The sequence below is a fragment of the Rhinoderma darwinii genome, chromosome 4 (genome assembly GCF_050947455.1).
Source record: "Rhinoderma darwinii isolate aRhiDar2 chromosome 4, aRhiDar2.hap1, whole genome shotgun sequence".
Taxonomy (NCBI): Eukaryota; Metazoa; Chordata; class Amphibia; order Anura; family Rhinodermatidae; genus Rhinoderma; species Rhinoderma darwinii.
Genome location: NC_134690.1, coordinates 391,683,961 through 391,698,203, shown reverse-complemented (window position 1 = coordinate 391,698,203; position 14,243 = coordinate 391,683,961). Strand labels below are relative to the sequence as shown.

General features: G+C 37.9%; 1 protein-coding gene across 5 annotated transcripts in view; it reads left to right on the top strand.

The window, feature by feature from the left end:
- Positions 1-14,243, top strand: part of ESRRG (estrogen related receptor gamma) — a 660,741-nt gene that overhangs the window by 485,669 nt on the left and 160,829 nt on the right. The window lies entirely within an intron of this gene.

Below are 14,243 nucleotides of genomic sequence, written 5' to 3'. Positions count from 1 at the left end.
GTTCTTTTGTTTTTGTAGTTATATTGTCCATGACCATTATTTTTATAGTCCTCAATTATCCTATATACTTAAGATATCTATCTATCTATCTATCTATCTATCTATCTATCTATCTATCTATCTATCTATCTATCTATCTATCTATCTATCTATCTATCTATCTATCTATCTATCTATCTATCTATCTATCTATCTATCTATCTATCTATCTATCTATCTATCTATCTATCTATCTATCTATCTATCTATCTATCTATCTATCTATCTATCTACCTACGGTATAAATCAATATTGTCAATTTAAGTTCTTTTGTTTTTGTAGTTATATTGTCCATGACCATTATTTTTATAGTCCTCAATTATCCTATATACTTAAGATTCTATCTATCTATCTATCTATCTATCTATCTATCTATCTATCTATCTATCTATCTATCTATCTATCTATCTATCTCTATCTATCTATCTATCTATCTATCTATCTATCTATCTATCTATCTATCTATCTATCTATCTATCTATCTATCTATCTATCTATCTATCTATCTATCTACCTACGGTATAAATCAATATTGTCAATTTAAGTTCTTTTGTTTTTGTAGTTATATTGTCCATGACCATTATTTTTATAGTCCTCAATTATCCTATATACTTAAGATTCTATCTATCTATCTATCTATCTATCTATCTATCTATCTATCTATCTATCTATGTATCTATCTATCTATCTATCTATCTATCTATCTATCTATCTATCTATCTATCTATCTATCTATCTATCTATCTATCTATCTATCTATCTATCTATCTATCTCATTATCTATCTATCTCCTATCTATCTATCTATCTATCTATCTATCTATCTATCTATCTATCTATCTATCTATCTATCTATCTATCTATCTATCTATCTATCTATCTATCTATCTATCTATCTATCTATCTATCTATCTATCTATCTATCTATCTATCTATCTATCTATCTATCTATCTATCTATCTATCTATCTATCTATCTATCTACCTACCTACGGTATAAATCCACTACTCATTATATATAGTAAAGTGGGCTTATTACTCACAGATTTTGTCTGAACATCCCACATCCCTGCCGGATACAACACAGACTGGCCATGTAACATCCTAAGTGGATCCTGTGGTCTAGGGCCTGTGAAATTACTGCTCAAGACTTAGCGCAGAAAAAAAATAGTCTCCCTCCAAACTCATATTCATAGAGGCAATAATTCTGATTTTAATGTCACACGTGGGAAAATAATTGTAGTTGAGTGTTTAACTTCAGCGTCGTTACAGCAAGTGTTACAGGAAATCTGCTCGGTAGACAGTACACGAGGAGTCAGTAATGTATAACTGCCCGGCTGTAACTCTTCATACTCGGCCCAATAGTCCCCTATAACCACAGGGAGTCTTGGACCCCAACCAAGTTTCATTATCCAGATCACTGTGTTCTGTGGAAACTATCTTACTATGACAATCTTGTTGTTGAGTAACTAGTGTGTTATTCGCACAGTTTGGGGGCAATATAGACTTAAAAAGTGAGATTCTTTTTTTTTATTGTTGATATTAAATTATGGAGACTGTTGATGGAGGTTTACAGGAGATCTTTTAGTATAATAACCAATGTAATATAAAGCTACAAATGGTTATTGTACAAATAACTTCTATAAAAAAAATGACCTTGGGCAACTAATGGCTATAGAGTCCACAACCATACTTAATTTGCTTGCCACCCAACTAAATTCTTTCAATATTGGTACCGTCATATCAAGACTGGTTTAAGGAATTTGTATTTTTTGGGCAATTTCTTTTTGTTAGATGGGGCCCCTAATATAAGTAACAGGTGTAATTTATGAGGGAACCTGGAAGCAAGTGTTCAGTTTCACTGTAGCGCCACCACGGTGGAAATAAAGTATTACACATTTCCCATTGAAATAATTGGGCTGTCTTTGTAATGCACAGATGTCCCGGGTCCAAATAGAAGGTTACATTCTTTGAAGCCACTCCCCTCTTTGCCTAATAGATAAGGGTCCTTAATGGGGACCTCCTCTCTTAACTAAGGATTCTCTAGTAGGATATTTCAAAATTAATTTTCTAAACCAGACAACCCCTCAAAGACCTGGAGTAACATGGGGTCATTCATGGCTTCTGAACATAAAAAGTCTGGAAATGTTTTGGTCCCAGAAATGAAGGGGCTATTTATTGAATTCAAATGTACCTACTAATAGTTCCTTGGTAGGACATCTAATAGATCAAAGGTATTTTTTCTGATGGCAAATACCCTTTAGATATGAATAGGGATGTATTAATGCCTTACTGTACAATACAGTCCATTAGTAAAATCAACCTCCGGCACATAAGTCGTTAGTACTAGGGGTTGTTTAGTATAATCATTTTGTAATTCTCCTTCATAATTTGGCCACTAGAGGCGCTGTTTGCTCTTTGGTGGGGTCAAGGAACAAACTCATTCCTTCTACCAATAAAAATATATGCAGCCGACGAATGAGGTTCCCTTTATGGAATGTCTCTGTTGTGTTTTTAGATATTATAATTTGGTTATTTTCAGTATTTTTTAGAAAGTTTTCTTATAAAGTATGGTAGAATTTTTTGTTTTTTAGTATTTATTTATTTGCTATGCCACTTTTAAATTAAATTTGAACAGTTCTGGTGTCCGAGTTTAACCCACTTCCGGTCTATGGCTTCGGTAGTCTCTGCTACACAAAAACAAATCCATGTTAACCGTGTCCTCTCATCCATAGTGCTGTCTTATTGCTATACAATTCTGTGCCCACATGCTGCTCTCTTGCTACAGTGACAAGAGTATACCTGGAAGACAAGCCCCTCCAAGCTGAGGCAGCGAGCGTCAGACAGGGCGCTTTGCCATCTGTCCCACCTGCTGCATTCATGTGTCCATCTGGTATCTGCAATAGCTCATTGCAGACTTCAACACAAGAGCACTTGGTCTGGAAAAACAGGCAGTGTGAATTATTTAGGTTGCTGTGTAAATACAAAAAGAGTACAGAGACCAGGATAAAGAATGAGGAAAGGGAAGAAAATTCACTGTATATATGTATACATGCGCTTACAGGAAAGTAGGACAATAAAAGCCCAAACTATATTCAAAAGTAATGTAACCGGTATCAGTAGATGTGACTATGATATAGTTCTGATTAACCCTTTATATCAAGTAAAAAGACAATTTTTACTTTACCCTTAAATAAATTGTTAAGTAATGCTCACTGTAGTAGACTCTCTAAGTAATATATTATGTTATACTCTCTGCAGTGGACTTTCTAAATCATATATAAAGTTGTGCTCACTGAAGTGGATCCCCTATGCTAACTTCAGGACACGGTGAAGTCCTATATAATTTTGTACTCTGCTGTGGACTCTCTAAGTCATAATGATTTGCTCACTGCAGAGGTCTCTAAGTTATAGGTTAGGCACTATGCCGTGGACCCTCTAAGCCATATGTTATACTCCATTGTAAGGACCCTGTAAGTCATATGCTCTTCTCACTGCAATGGACTCTCTAAGTCATATATTATGATATGCTCAGTACAGTGGACTCTCTAGGACATATATTATGCTATCCTCAATGCAGTGGACTCTCGAAGTCCTATATAATGTTCTACTTCCCAAAGTCATACACTCTCTAAGTCATATATTATGTTATACTCACTATAGTGGATTCTCTAAGTCATATATGATTCTATGCTCACTGCAATGGTCTCTTTAAGCCATAGGTTATCCTCACTATAGTGGACTCTCTAAGCTATATTTTATACTCATTGTAGGGACCCTGTAAGTCATATGTTCTTCTAACTGTAATGAACGCTCTAAGTGAAATAGTATGTTATCCTCACTACAGTGGACTCTCTAAGTCAAATAATACACGTTATCCCCACTACAGTGGACTCTCTAGAGCCTAGGTTCTCAACCTGTGGTACATGTACCACGGGTGGTATACATCATGTCTCTATTAGGGTACTTGCACTTTCCTGTTGCTGTGATTTAATGTGCAGCACAGCTTATAATCATAGAGGTACTTTGACATAAATTATTTGTGTTGGGGGGTACTGGGCTTAGGAGTGTTAAAAAAAATATTGCTCTAGAGCACAGGAAATAAGAATAGCTTGACATTTGTGGATCCAATGCAAAATCTCAACTAGACCCCTACCCTAAATTGTGTAGAATCGATATATCCTAAAAGTGACGTTTCCGATTTCACAGGAATAAAGCCCGGTCACCAGTTATTACATTACTGTGCAATTGTCTTGATATGTCCTCACACCTCAGCACCCCTGCCCCCTTCATGTTGCAGAAGGCCCCCTGGGCACCCTCAGGCACTAGCGCCCAGGTGACCATGTAAGATCTACACCCCTTGTAGCCATGCCACTGGCACAGCATCCTTCATTGCACCCTCTTGAAGGTCCGTTAAAGTAAGCACAATTGCCTGTCCCAAACTTGTTTAACTAGAAATAATTGGAAGAGTAAACCCCAAGTTTACAATGAAAAGGAAAAGTCTGAGACTTCTAAGGGATTTACTAAAGCGAGCTGCGATTCACAGTCGTATAAATAGCATATCTAGACGGCATACGCCATAATAGAGAATAATTGTCTTTTTAATGATAGTTTTTCATTAACCTTCAACTTGGGCACATTAAGTTAAGCCTAATCCTATTTGTTTTGGTCATTGGCAGACCGACAAATACACATTACAGAACGCCAGCCGGATTTCTTCTCTTCTATAGAGTTGGAGAACCATTGATAATGACATTATTCTGCATATTTCATTTAACAAAAGTCACTATTGGTCTGAAACAAACCCACAAAACCACAGAGGCTCAAAAGACAAACCCTGAACATACAGCATCTGTAAATCATATCACATAACACATTCTGGGTTTAGCGCGGCAGCCATTCAGACCCAGATCATCCACTTACTTGGACATACTGCAGTTTATTATGTGGAGAACAACTCTTGTGGTATTGTAAATATGCAGCCATATACAATTGGGGATTAATATTTAATATGTCTGCATAATCTAGTGAAGCCAAGTGTTTTCTTATATAAAATGTACAAGGACGAAGCATAGATTTAAAGTCAACAAATTTGGGTAAAATTTTTGTATTTTTTTGTTATTGGCTTGCAGTGCTGGACTGGGGTTCCTTGGTCCTATCAGAGGAAATCCTTCTGAGGGCACAGCCTCCATCTATACAAAACATATGAACATCCACTTGCATCATAAACTTTATCAGTAGCTATAGAGGATGCAGACTTAGCAGTTGTACCCGAGCCCTGGTGCCTGAGGGGCCCATAGGCACCTCTGCCACATAAAAATTCACTAGTATTATAAATCGCACATGATAGATAGATAGATAGATAGATAGATAGATAGATAGATAGATAGATAGATAGATAGATAGATAGATAGATAGAATATTTTCTATCTATCTATCCTCTTCCCTTTTTTTGTATAGTGTAAGAAGGCCTTGTTTCCACAGCACAAAAAAAAAACGACATGCTCTTTAAAGTACAGGCGTTTTTGCCGCGTTTTCGCTTAGTTAGTACTCCCATTGACTATTTTACGTGCTTCTTTTTTTTTACACTACGCATTTTTTAAACACATGAGCATAAAAAAACAATGTTGTGTGCACCAGAATGCATTCTACCATTGATGTCAATGGGAAGCTTAAAGAGGCTCTGTCACCAGATTATAAATGCTCTATCTCCTACATAGTCTGATCGGCGCTGTAATGTAGATAACAACAGTGGTTTTTATTTTGAAAAACGATCATTTTTGACCAAGTTATGAGCAATTTTAGATTTATGCTAATTAGTTTCTTAATAGACAACTGGGCGTGTTTTTTACTTTTGACCATGTGGCCGTTGTACAGAGGAGTGTATGATGCTGACCAATCAGTGATCAATCAGCGTCATACACTTCTCATTGTTCCAGCCCAGCTTCTCTCACTGCACAATCACACTGTAACAATGGGCTGGAACAATGAGAAGTGTATGATGCTGATTGGTCACTGATTGGTCAGCGTCATACACTCCTCCATACAACGCCCAGTTGGTCAAAAGTAAAAACACGCCCAGTTGGTCTTTAAGAAACTAATCTAAACTAGCTCATAACTTGCTCAAAAATGATCGTTTTTCAAAATAAAAACCACTGCTGTTATCTACATTACAGCCCCGGTCATATTATGTAGGAGATAGGGCACCTAGAATCTGGTGACAGAGCCTCTTTAAGGCAAGCGTTTTTGGTACGTAAAACGCGTCAAAAACACATCAAATACACCCCGTGTGAACAAGGCCTTACACTGAAGGGAGGTTTAAACTAACTTGCATACATACTTTTACTTGAAGGTCGACAAATTGCAAACAATCATAACCATTCCAATTTCATTTGTGCGGTAACTGAACTGAGTTTGATTCACATTTTTGGACTTTTCATTGCTGCAATGCAGTATCTGTTAGAAAAAAAAAAAAAGTCGTCTTTTAGCATGGCATCTGTGCATAAATACTCTGGAGAAATAAACACATGCATTTATGTAAATCAGCCGTGCATGCTGGCAAGTTTAGCATTTTCTATCATTTAATTTTACAACTCGAGTAAAATGGGAAGAACTGATGCAACTAATAGCAGTAAAATACCGGTATATAAATCAACAGGGCACGCGGCATGTGTAGCCCACCCTACCGGCCGTACAGTATATAGTATCATCAAGCAGAATGTGAGGGATGGTAGAAGATCTAATAACTATAAGACGGGAAAATCCATTTACAATGATCTTCTGACCTGTCATAGTTACAGGTGGGTACATGACATTGGTGAAGTCTCGGATCTCGGACCATCACTGATTTCCAGAAATAAAAGGACTCTATAGAGTGTTTCTTGCCCTTTGGCACTGCTCAGAGACTTCTGGATGTGTGAGATTTTCAGTATCAGAAATCTCTGAGCAGTGCCAAAGGGAGTGAAACACTCTATATAAGTCCTTTAGCCTGCAAATCAGTCGAGGCTTGAGTGGTGGTCTCAAATGGATCTGTAACGGCATTTCTTCTTTATAGGTGTTTTCTGAGTCTATAACATAGATGACCTATCCAAAGGATAGGCCATCAATCTCAGATCGATGGAGCTCTGATTGCCAGCACCCCTGCCGATCAGCTGACTGAAGGCGCAGTGGCGCTCGCCTGGTCTTGCAGCTCAGTCCGATTTTATTTAAAGAGGCTGTCACCACATTATAAGTGCCCTATCTTCTACATGATGTGATCGGCGCTGCAATGTAGATTACAGCAGTGTTTTTTATTTTGAAAAACTATCAATTTTGACGGAGTTATGACCTATATTTGATTTATGCTAATGAGTTTCTTAATAGACAACTGGCCGCGTTTTTACTTTTTGACCAAGTGGGTGTTGTACAGAGGAGTGTATGACGCTGACCAATCAGTGACCAATCAGTGTCATACACTTCTCTACATTCGTGTAATCAGCACATAGTGATTTCGCGTGATCAGGCTTGCTGTCATTAACTCCCACACAAACGTTACCGAAGTGTCGGGATTGTGAATAGACATCGCGTCCTGGCTGGAGGTAATGTATATTCACTGTCAAGACACTTCAGTAACGTTAATGTGTTTAGTAAGTGACAGCGCAGCATGATCTCGCAAGATCACTATGTGCTAAGTACCTGAATGGAGAGGAGTGTATGACGCTGATTGGTCACTGATTGGTCACTGATTGGTCAGCGTCATACACTTCTCTCCACAACGCCCACTTGGTCAAAAAGTAAAAACACGCCCAGTTGTCTATTAAGAAACTCATTAGCATAAATCTAAAATAGGTCATAACTCCGTCAAAATTGATTGTTTTTCTAAATAAAAAACACTGCAGTAATCTACATTACAGCGCCGATCACATCATGTACAAGATAGGCCACTTATAATGTGGTGACAGAGCCTCTTTAATGGGACTGAACTGCAGTACCAGGCACAGCCACTACCAAATGTATGGTGCTGGGCATGTCCGCCTATCAGTGGAAGTGTCTATCTTGATGATAGGCCTTCAATATTATAGCCATGGGAAACCCCTCTAAGATCCAATACACCTGTCACTGGTATATTTGGCTATAAAGTCAGGGCATCTTGAATACATAGGCAACGGAATTAATGCTTTGCAAAGTCCTTTAAATTGGGGTCCTTGTTCAAAGTTTGTGGGTCCTTAAGCAAAATTTGGAACAAAGACCCCCTCCCCAACATTCACATCTATCTATCTATCTATCTATCTATCTATCTATCTATCTATCTATCTATCTATCTATCTATCTATCTATCTATCTATCTATCTATCTGTCTGTCTGTCTGTCTGTCTGTCTGTCTGTCTGTCTGTCTGTCTGTCTATCTATCTATCTATCTATCTATCTATCTATCTATCTATCTATCTATCTATCTGTCTGTCTGTCTGTCTGTCTGTCTGTCTGTCTGTCTGTCTGTCTGTCTGTCTGTCTGTCTGTCTATCTATCTGATGAGAATTTCCAGATACTGTTTACACTTTTGCTAGGCATGCCCAATACACAGAGTATTTATTTTTTGTGCTAATTAGTCTATAAATGCAACAAAGCGAGCCGGTAGGAAAACAGCTTCCCGCGTTCTAATTAAAGAGCCAAGACAGTAATTCTACAATTTTGGTTGCATCATTGAACCTGTAATTGCGCTGGGCATTCTGTATGTTGTCAATGAAGTCAAATTGGCTAATATTATTCTGCAAAGGAAGCATTTATATCTTCATTTCAGACCACAATACTCACTACAAAAATAAATAAATGCAAAAACTAGAATTATTTTTTTTTTAGCTGTCTGTTGGGCCGACAAGAAAATGAACATTTCACAAGGATGAATTCTTAAAAAGAGTGGGTGGGTGTGATGCATTTGTCAGTCTGGGTTTAGATCTGCGGAGGCAAGAGACAGCTTGAATACACAGCCGCCCGGCTACTTGCAAAAGATTTGCACAAATTTCAGCTGCAGCCTTCAAAAGGGATTTGAGTGAATTGGATTTTTTAAGGTTAACCCATGTCAAACCTATTAAGTTCAATTCACATGCAAAATCCCTTTTATGTTTCTTTCTTCTTTTCTCCATTTCTTTTCTAAAGGCAAAAACGGAAGGAGAATTATTGGCGACATTCAGGGTACTTGAGTAGAGTTGGGAAGAAAATGGGCAATTAGATGATAAATATGATTTGCCTGTTCTGCTGTAGGTATTAATAGGTATTAAATACATATCCTATATATTGTGTATATATGTAGAGCAGTATATATATATATATATATATATATATGTATGTATTTTATATATATATATATATATATATATATATATATATATATACAGTGGAGGAAATAAGTATTTGATCCCTTGCCGATTTTGTAAGTTTGCCCACGGTCAAAGACATGAATAGTCTAGAATTTTTAGGCTAGGTTAATTTTACCAGTGAGAGATAGATTATATAAAAAAAAAAAAAAAAATCATATTGTCAAAATTATATATATTTATTTGCATTGTGCACAGAGAAATAAGTATTTGATCCCTTTGGCAAAGAAGACTTAATACTTGGTGGCAAAACCCTTGTTGGCAAGCACAGCAGTCAGACGTTTTTTGTAGTTGATGATGAGGTTTGCACACATGTTAGATGGAATTTTGGCCCACTCCTCTTTGCAGATCATCTGTAAATCATTAAGATGTCGAGGCTGTCGCTTGGCAACTCGGATCTTCAGCTCCCTCCATAAGTTTTCCATGGGATTAAGGTCTGGAGACTGGCTAGGCCACTCCATGACCTTAATGTGCTTCTTTTTGAGCCACTCCTTTGTTGCCTTGGCTGTATGTTTCGGGTCATTGTCGTGCTGGAAGACCCAGCCACGAGCCATTTTTAATGTCCTGGTGGAGGGAAGGAGGCTGTCACTCAGGATTTGACGATACATGGCTCCATCCATTCTCCCATTGATGCGGTGAAGTAGTCCTGTGCCCTTAGCAGAGAAACACCCCCAAAACATAATGTTTCCACCTCCATGCTTGACAGTGGGGACGGTGTTCTTTGGGTCATAGGCAACATTTCTCTTCCTCCAAAAACGGCGAGTTGAGTTAATGCCAAAGAGCTCAATTTTAGTCTAATCTGACCACAGCACCTTCTCCCAATCACTCTCAGAATCATCCAGATGTTCATTTGCAAACTTCAGACGGGCCTGTACATGTGCCTTCTTGAGCAGGGGGACCTTGCGGGCACTGCAGGATTTTAATCCATTACGGCATAATGTGTTACCAATGGTTTTCTTGGTGACTGTGGCCCCAGCTTCCTTGAGATCATTAACAAGTTCCCCCCGTGTAGTTTTCGGCTGAGCTCTCACCTTCCTCAGGATCAAGGATACCCCACGAGGTGAGATTTTGCATGGAGCCCCAGATCGATGTCGATTGACAGTCATTTTGTATGTCTTCCATTTTCTTACTATTGCACCAACAGTTGTCTCCTTCTGACCCAGCGTCTTACTTATGGTTTTGTAGCCCATTCCAGCCTTGTGCAGGTCTATGATCTTGTCCCTGACATCCTTAGAAAGCTCTTTGGTCTTGCCCATGTTGTAGAGGTTAGAGTCAGACTGATTCATTGAGTCTGTGGACAGGAGTCTTTTATACAAGTGACCATGTAAGAGCTGTCTATAATGCAGGCACCAAGTTGATTTGGAGCGTGTAACTGGTCTGGAGGAGGCTGAACTCTTAATGGTTGGTAGGGGATCAAATACTTATTTCTCTGTGCACAATGCAAATAAATACATATAATTTTGACAATGTTATTTTTTTTAATTTTTTTAATATAATCTATCTCTCACTAGTAAAATTAACCTAGCCTAAAAAGTCTAGACTGTTCATGACTTTGACAGTGGGCAAACTTACAAAATCAGCAAGGGATCAAATACTTACTTCCTCCACTGTATATATATATATATATATATATATATGTGTGTGTACAATATATATATATATATATATATATATGCAGTGGCGGACTGGCCGTCAAGGCATTGGTCCCCGAGGCCTGTGTCCAAAGGGAGTCGACAGTCTCTTGGTCAGTAAGAGAACTCGCAAAATGTAATGTGATAAGTGTTCCTCAAATTCATGTATTATGTTATAGTGGTTGGTAAAGGGCCTGTGATCTTTAAACCCCCGGGGCCTAGATCACTCTCATTCCACCATGGTTAAAGGGGTTCTCCACTTTGGACAACACCTGCTTGTTGGAAGGGTCCCTTGACAATAAGCTGATGATAAAGTGTCCCATTGTTTGGTCCCCCAACGATCATCTGTAATCTGTGGGGAAATAAGTGTAGTAAGTGTTTAATTTCCCTGCAGTGCCACCACAGGTGAAAGCATGCATTACACATTGCCACTCTTTTAAATCAGAACCCATAAGGCCAGATTCACACGAACGAGTGCAAACTCTGATGTGAAAAATGGGCATTTTTCACGCCTGAGTTTCACCCGTGCGGGTCCCGTTTTTACGGATCCCCATAGACTTGAGTCTATCGAAGGATCCGTAAAAGAAAATAGGACATGTTCTATTCTTCAACGGACCCTTCACACGGTCTGTTGAAACAACAGCCCCATTGAAATACATGCGCCCGTTGTTTTAACGGCCGTCACACGGACGTATACTACAGTCGTCTGAATTTGGCTTAAGGGGATATGAAAATGGGTTTCCTAATTTGGACAATCCTTTTAATTTAGCCTTATTAGGCTTTTTAGAGTTTAGGAAGCTTAGAATATATTCTCTCTACTCATAGCAGTTCTACATTTTTCTGGAGGGAGCCACGCTATGGGTCTACGGATGTACTAGTTGGTAGAGGTACAACTTGAAGATTCTGGGTCCTAATGTAAAATCTGTAACCGCTTCCCCCAACTATCACCCTTTTATAGTACCAGTCTCCTTATTTGTGACAGGTGGATCTTACAGAGCCCTTCAGGTGTTACCGCTACCTCTGCCCCCCCTATAGCTACACCCCTACTTGTTGGGGCATTGCCCTAAAGTCCCGCATAATCCCTAATTTATTTGATTTTCTTTGTGGTTTGACCTCAGTGAGCTAGCCAAGAGAAGTGGATACTGTATATGTGTGACTATCTTACAATGGGGGAGATTTATCAAAGCTTATGCAAAGGTAAAGTGGTGTTTTTACCCATGGCAACCAATGGGTTTTCTGTTCTGGAAAATTAGAGCTTTGCAACCTCAGCCATCTTGGCCGGGCAATTTATGCGCCTTCTATATAAATGGACACACTCCTAAATCATACGTCTGGAGAAGCGCTTCTGACCCACATTATTCCTCATCAGTGACCTTACAGAAATTATCGGAAATTCAAGGAGGTCGCCACATAAGTGTTCTAACTGTAAAATTAACATTTCTTGAGTGTGTCCCAGAGTACATTTAAAACTTAAAAAAGTCATGCTAACATTTTTTTAGAAGTAGAAGAAATCCATAAAGAAATAAATAATGAGAAAAAAAAAATGCCTTTTTTTTTTTTTTTTTTTAAATCAAGTAAGTACTGTAATTTTGGCTTACCAGGTCACACAACATTCAACAATTTTTTTTAAATATCCTACATTTTTATTTATATTTATTTTTTATATATTTTTTATTTTATTTTTAAATGGAGTTTTGTGCAGTGGGGTATTTAGGGATTAAAAAAACCTTTCCAGATCATGTGTATATATATATATACCAATTTCAAATGGCATGATAAAAAAAAAATAGTAAAAAAAATATATAAAATTTTCTTTAAAAAAAATTGTATGCAGAAGGTATAGATTTTTTCATAGAAATTTTTTTTATCAGGAGTCAGAACTTTTGAACCTCCAGTGCCCCAATGCAAAATCTGTAACAGGGCCCCCACCTACCATGTCCCATTTATAATACTGGTGTAATACTCCGATACCAGGCGCCCAATGCGACTGATATCTCTGCATCCCCTATAGCAACATCCCAACTATTGCTCTTGTGTAGCATGTTCACCTCTTCCATCATAACATGCTTATGGTCCGAAATAATTCCGAAAAATTTCCGACTTCTGAGCATTACTCCCAGTAGTTGTGTTTTATATCTGTCTTCAATATCTTACCTGGTAACGGCGATGCAGCCGCTATAACACACAGCGCTGCCATATTTGATGAATTATCACTTCATTTCTGGTCCACTTCCATTAAAGTGACTTCGACTGGACTAGTGACCTTGGCTGTTCCGAAAGTGTAAAATGCGATGTCCAGTAGAACGCAGAGAAACAAGGAGAAAATCTCATCATCTCCCTGTAGGCTGACAGTAGGGAAACGTGCTGGAACATAACCCGAGGCCGTACTATCGCTGGTATTTAAACAATCAGACGTCTCTTGCCTAAAGTTACATCGAAATCACGAATGTTAACAGTAAAGAGATGGAGATATTGTTACTGGAGATTTGCTGTAAGAATTTATATACATATTAAAGCAGCGGAGGATCTGGAGGTCAGACTGACGGATAGAAGCAGAAACATAGACGTCAATTGTAGTAAATAATATAAACCCTGCGGGACATTTTACACCGATGACGTCATACGGTCAATAGACCAGGGGCTTTTTATTGTACATTACCTACAAGTTCTAATGACTTCTAGCCTGTGTTATGTGCAGCATATATATCAAATATACTGTTAGGATTTTTTTTCTGTTCATATGATCCAGCTCATTGGGACTTTGGGCGCTGACCCATGTGACTTATTTTAAGCATGCTGCCTAATGAAATGCATACAAAACGATGGTAGATCGATAAATATTTCAGATTATCAGACATTCTGGATTATTTTACAGTCATGGAAAAGTATGTACAAGGATATGTCATAGTAAAGAAATAGAGCTACAGTAGCTAAGTATATAATGCTTATATAATATATGCTACTGTCACTTTAACTTTTATCAGGAGGGGGGACTCTCGTCCTTGTGAATTTCCAAATTTTCTTGCATATCAGTGTTCATGGACTATGGAAAGCCTTATTAAAGGACTTTTACTATCTATCTATCTATCTATCTATCTATCTATCTATCTATCTATCTATCTATCTATCTATCTATCTATCTCATATCTATCTATCTATCTATCTATCTATCTATCTATCTATCTATCTATCTATCTATCTATCTATCTATCTATCTATCTATCT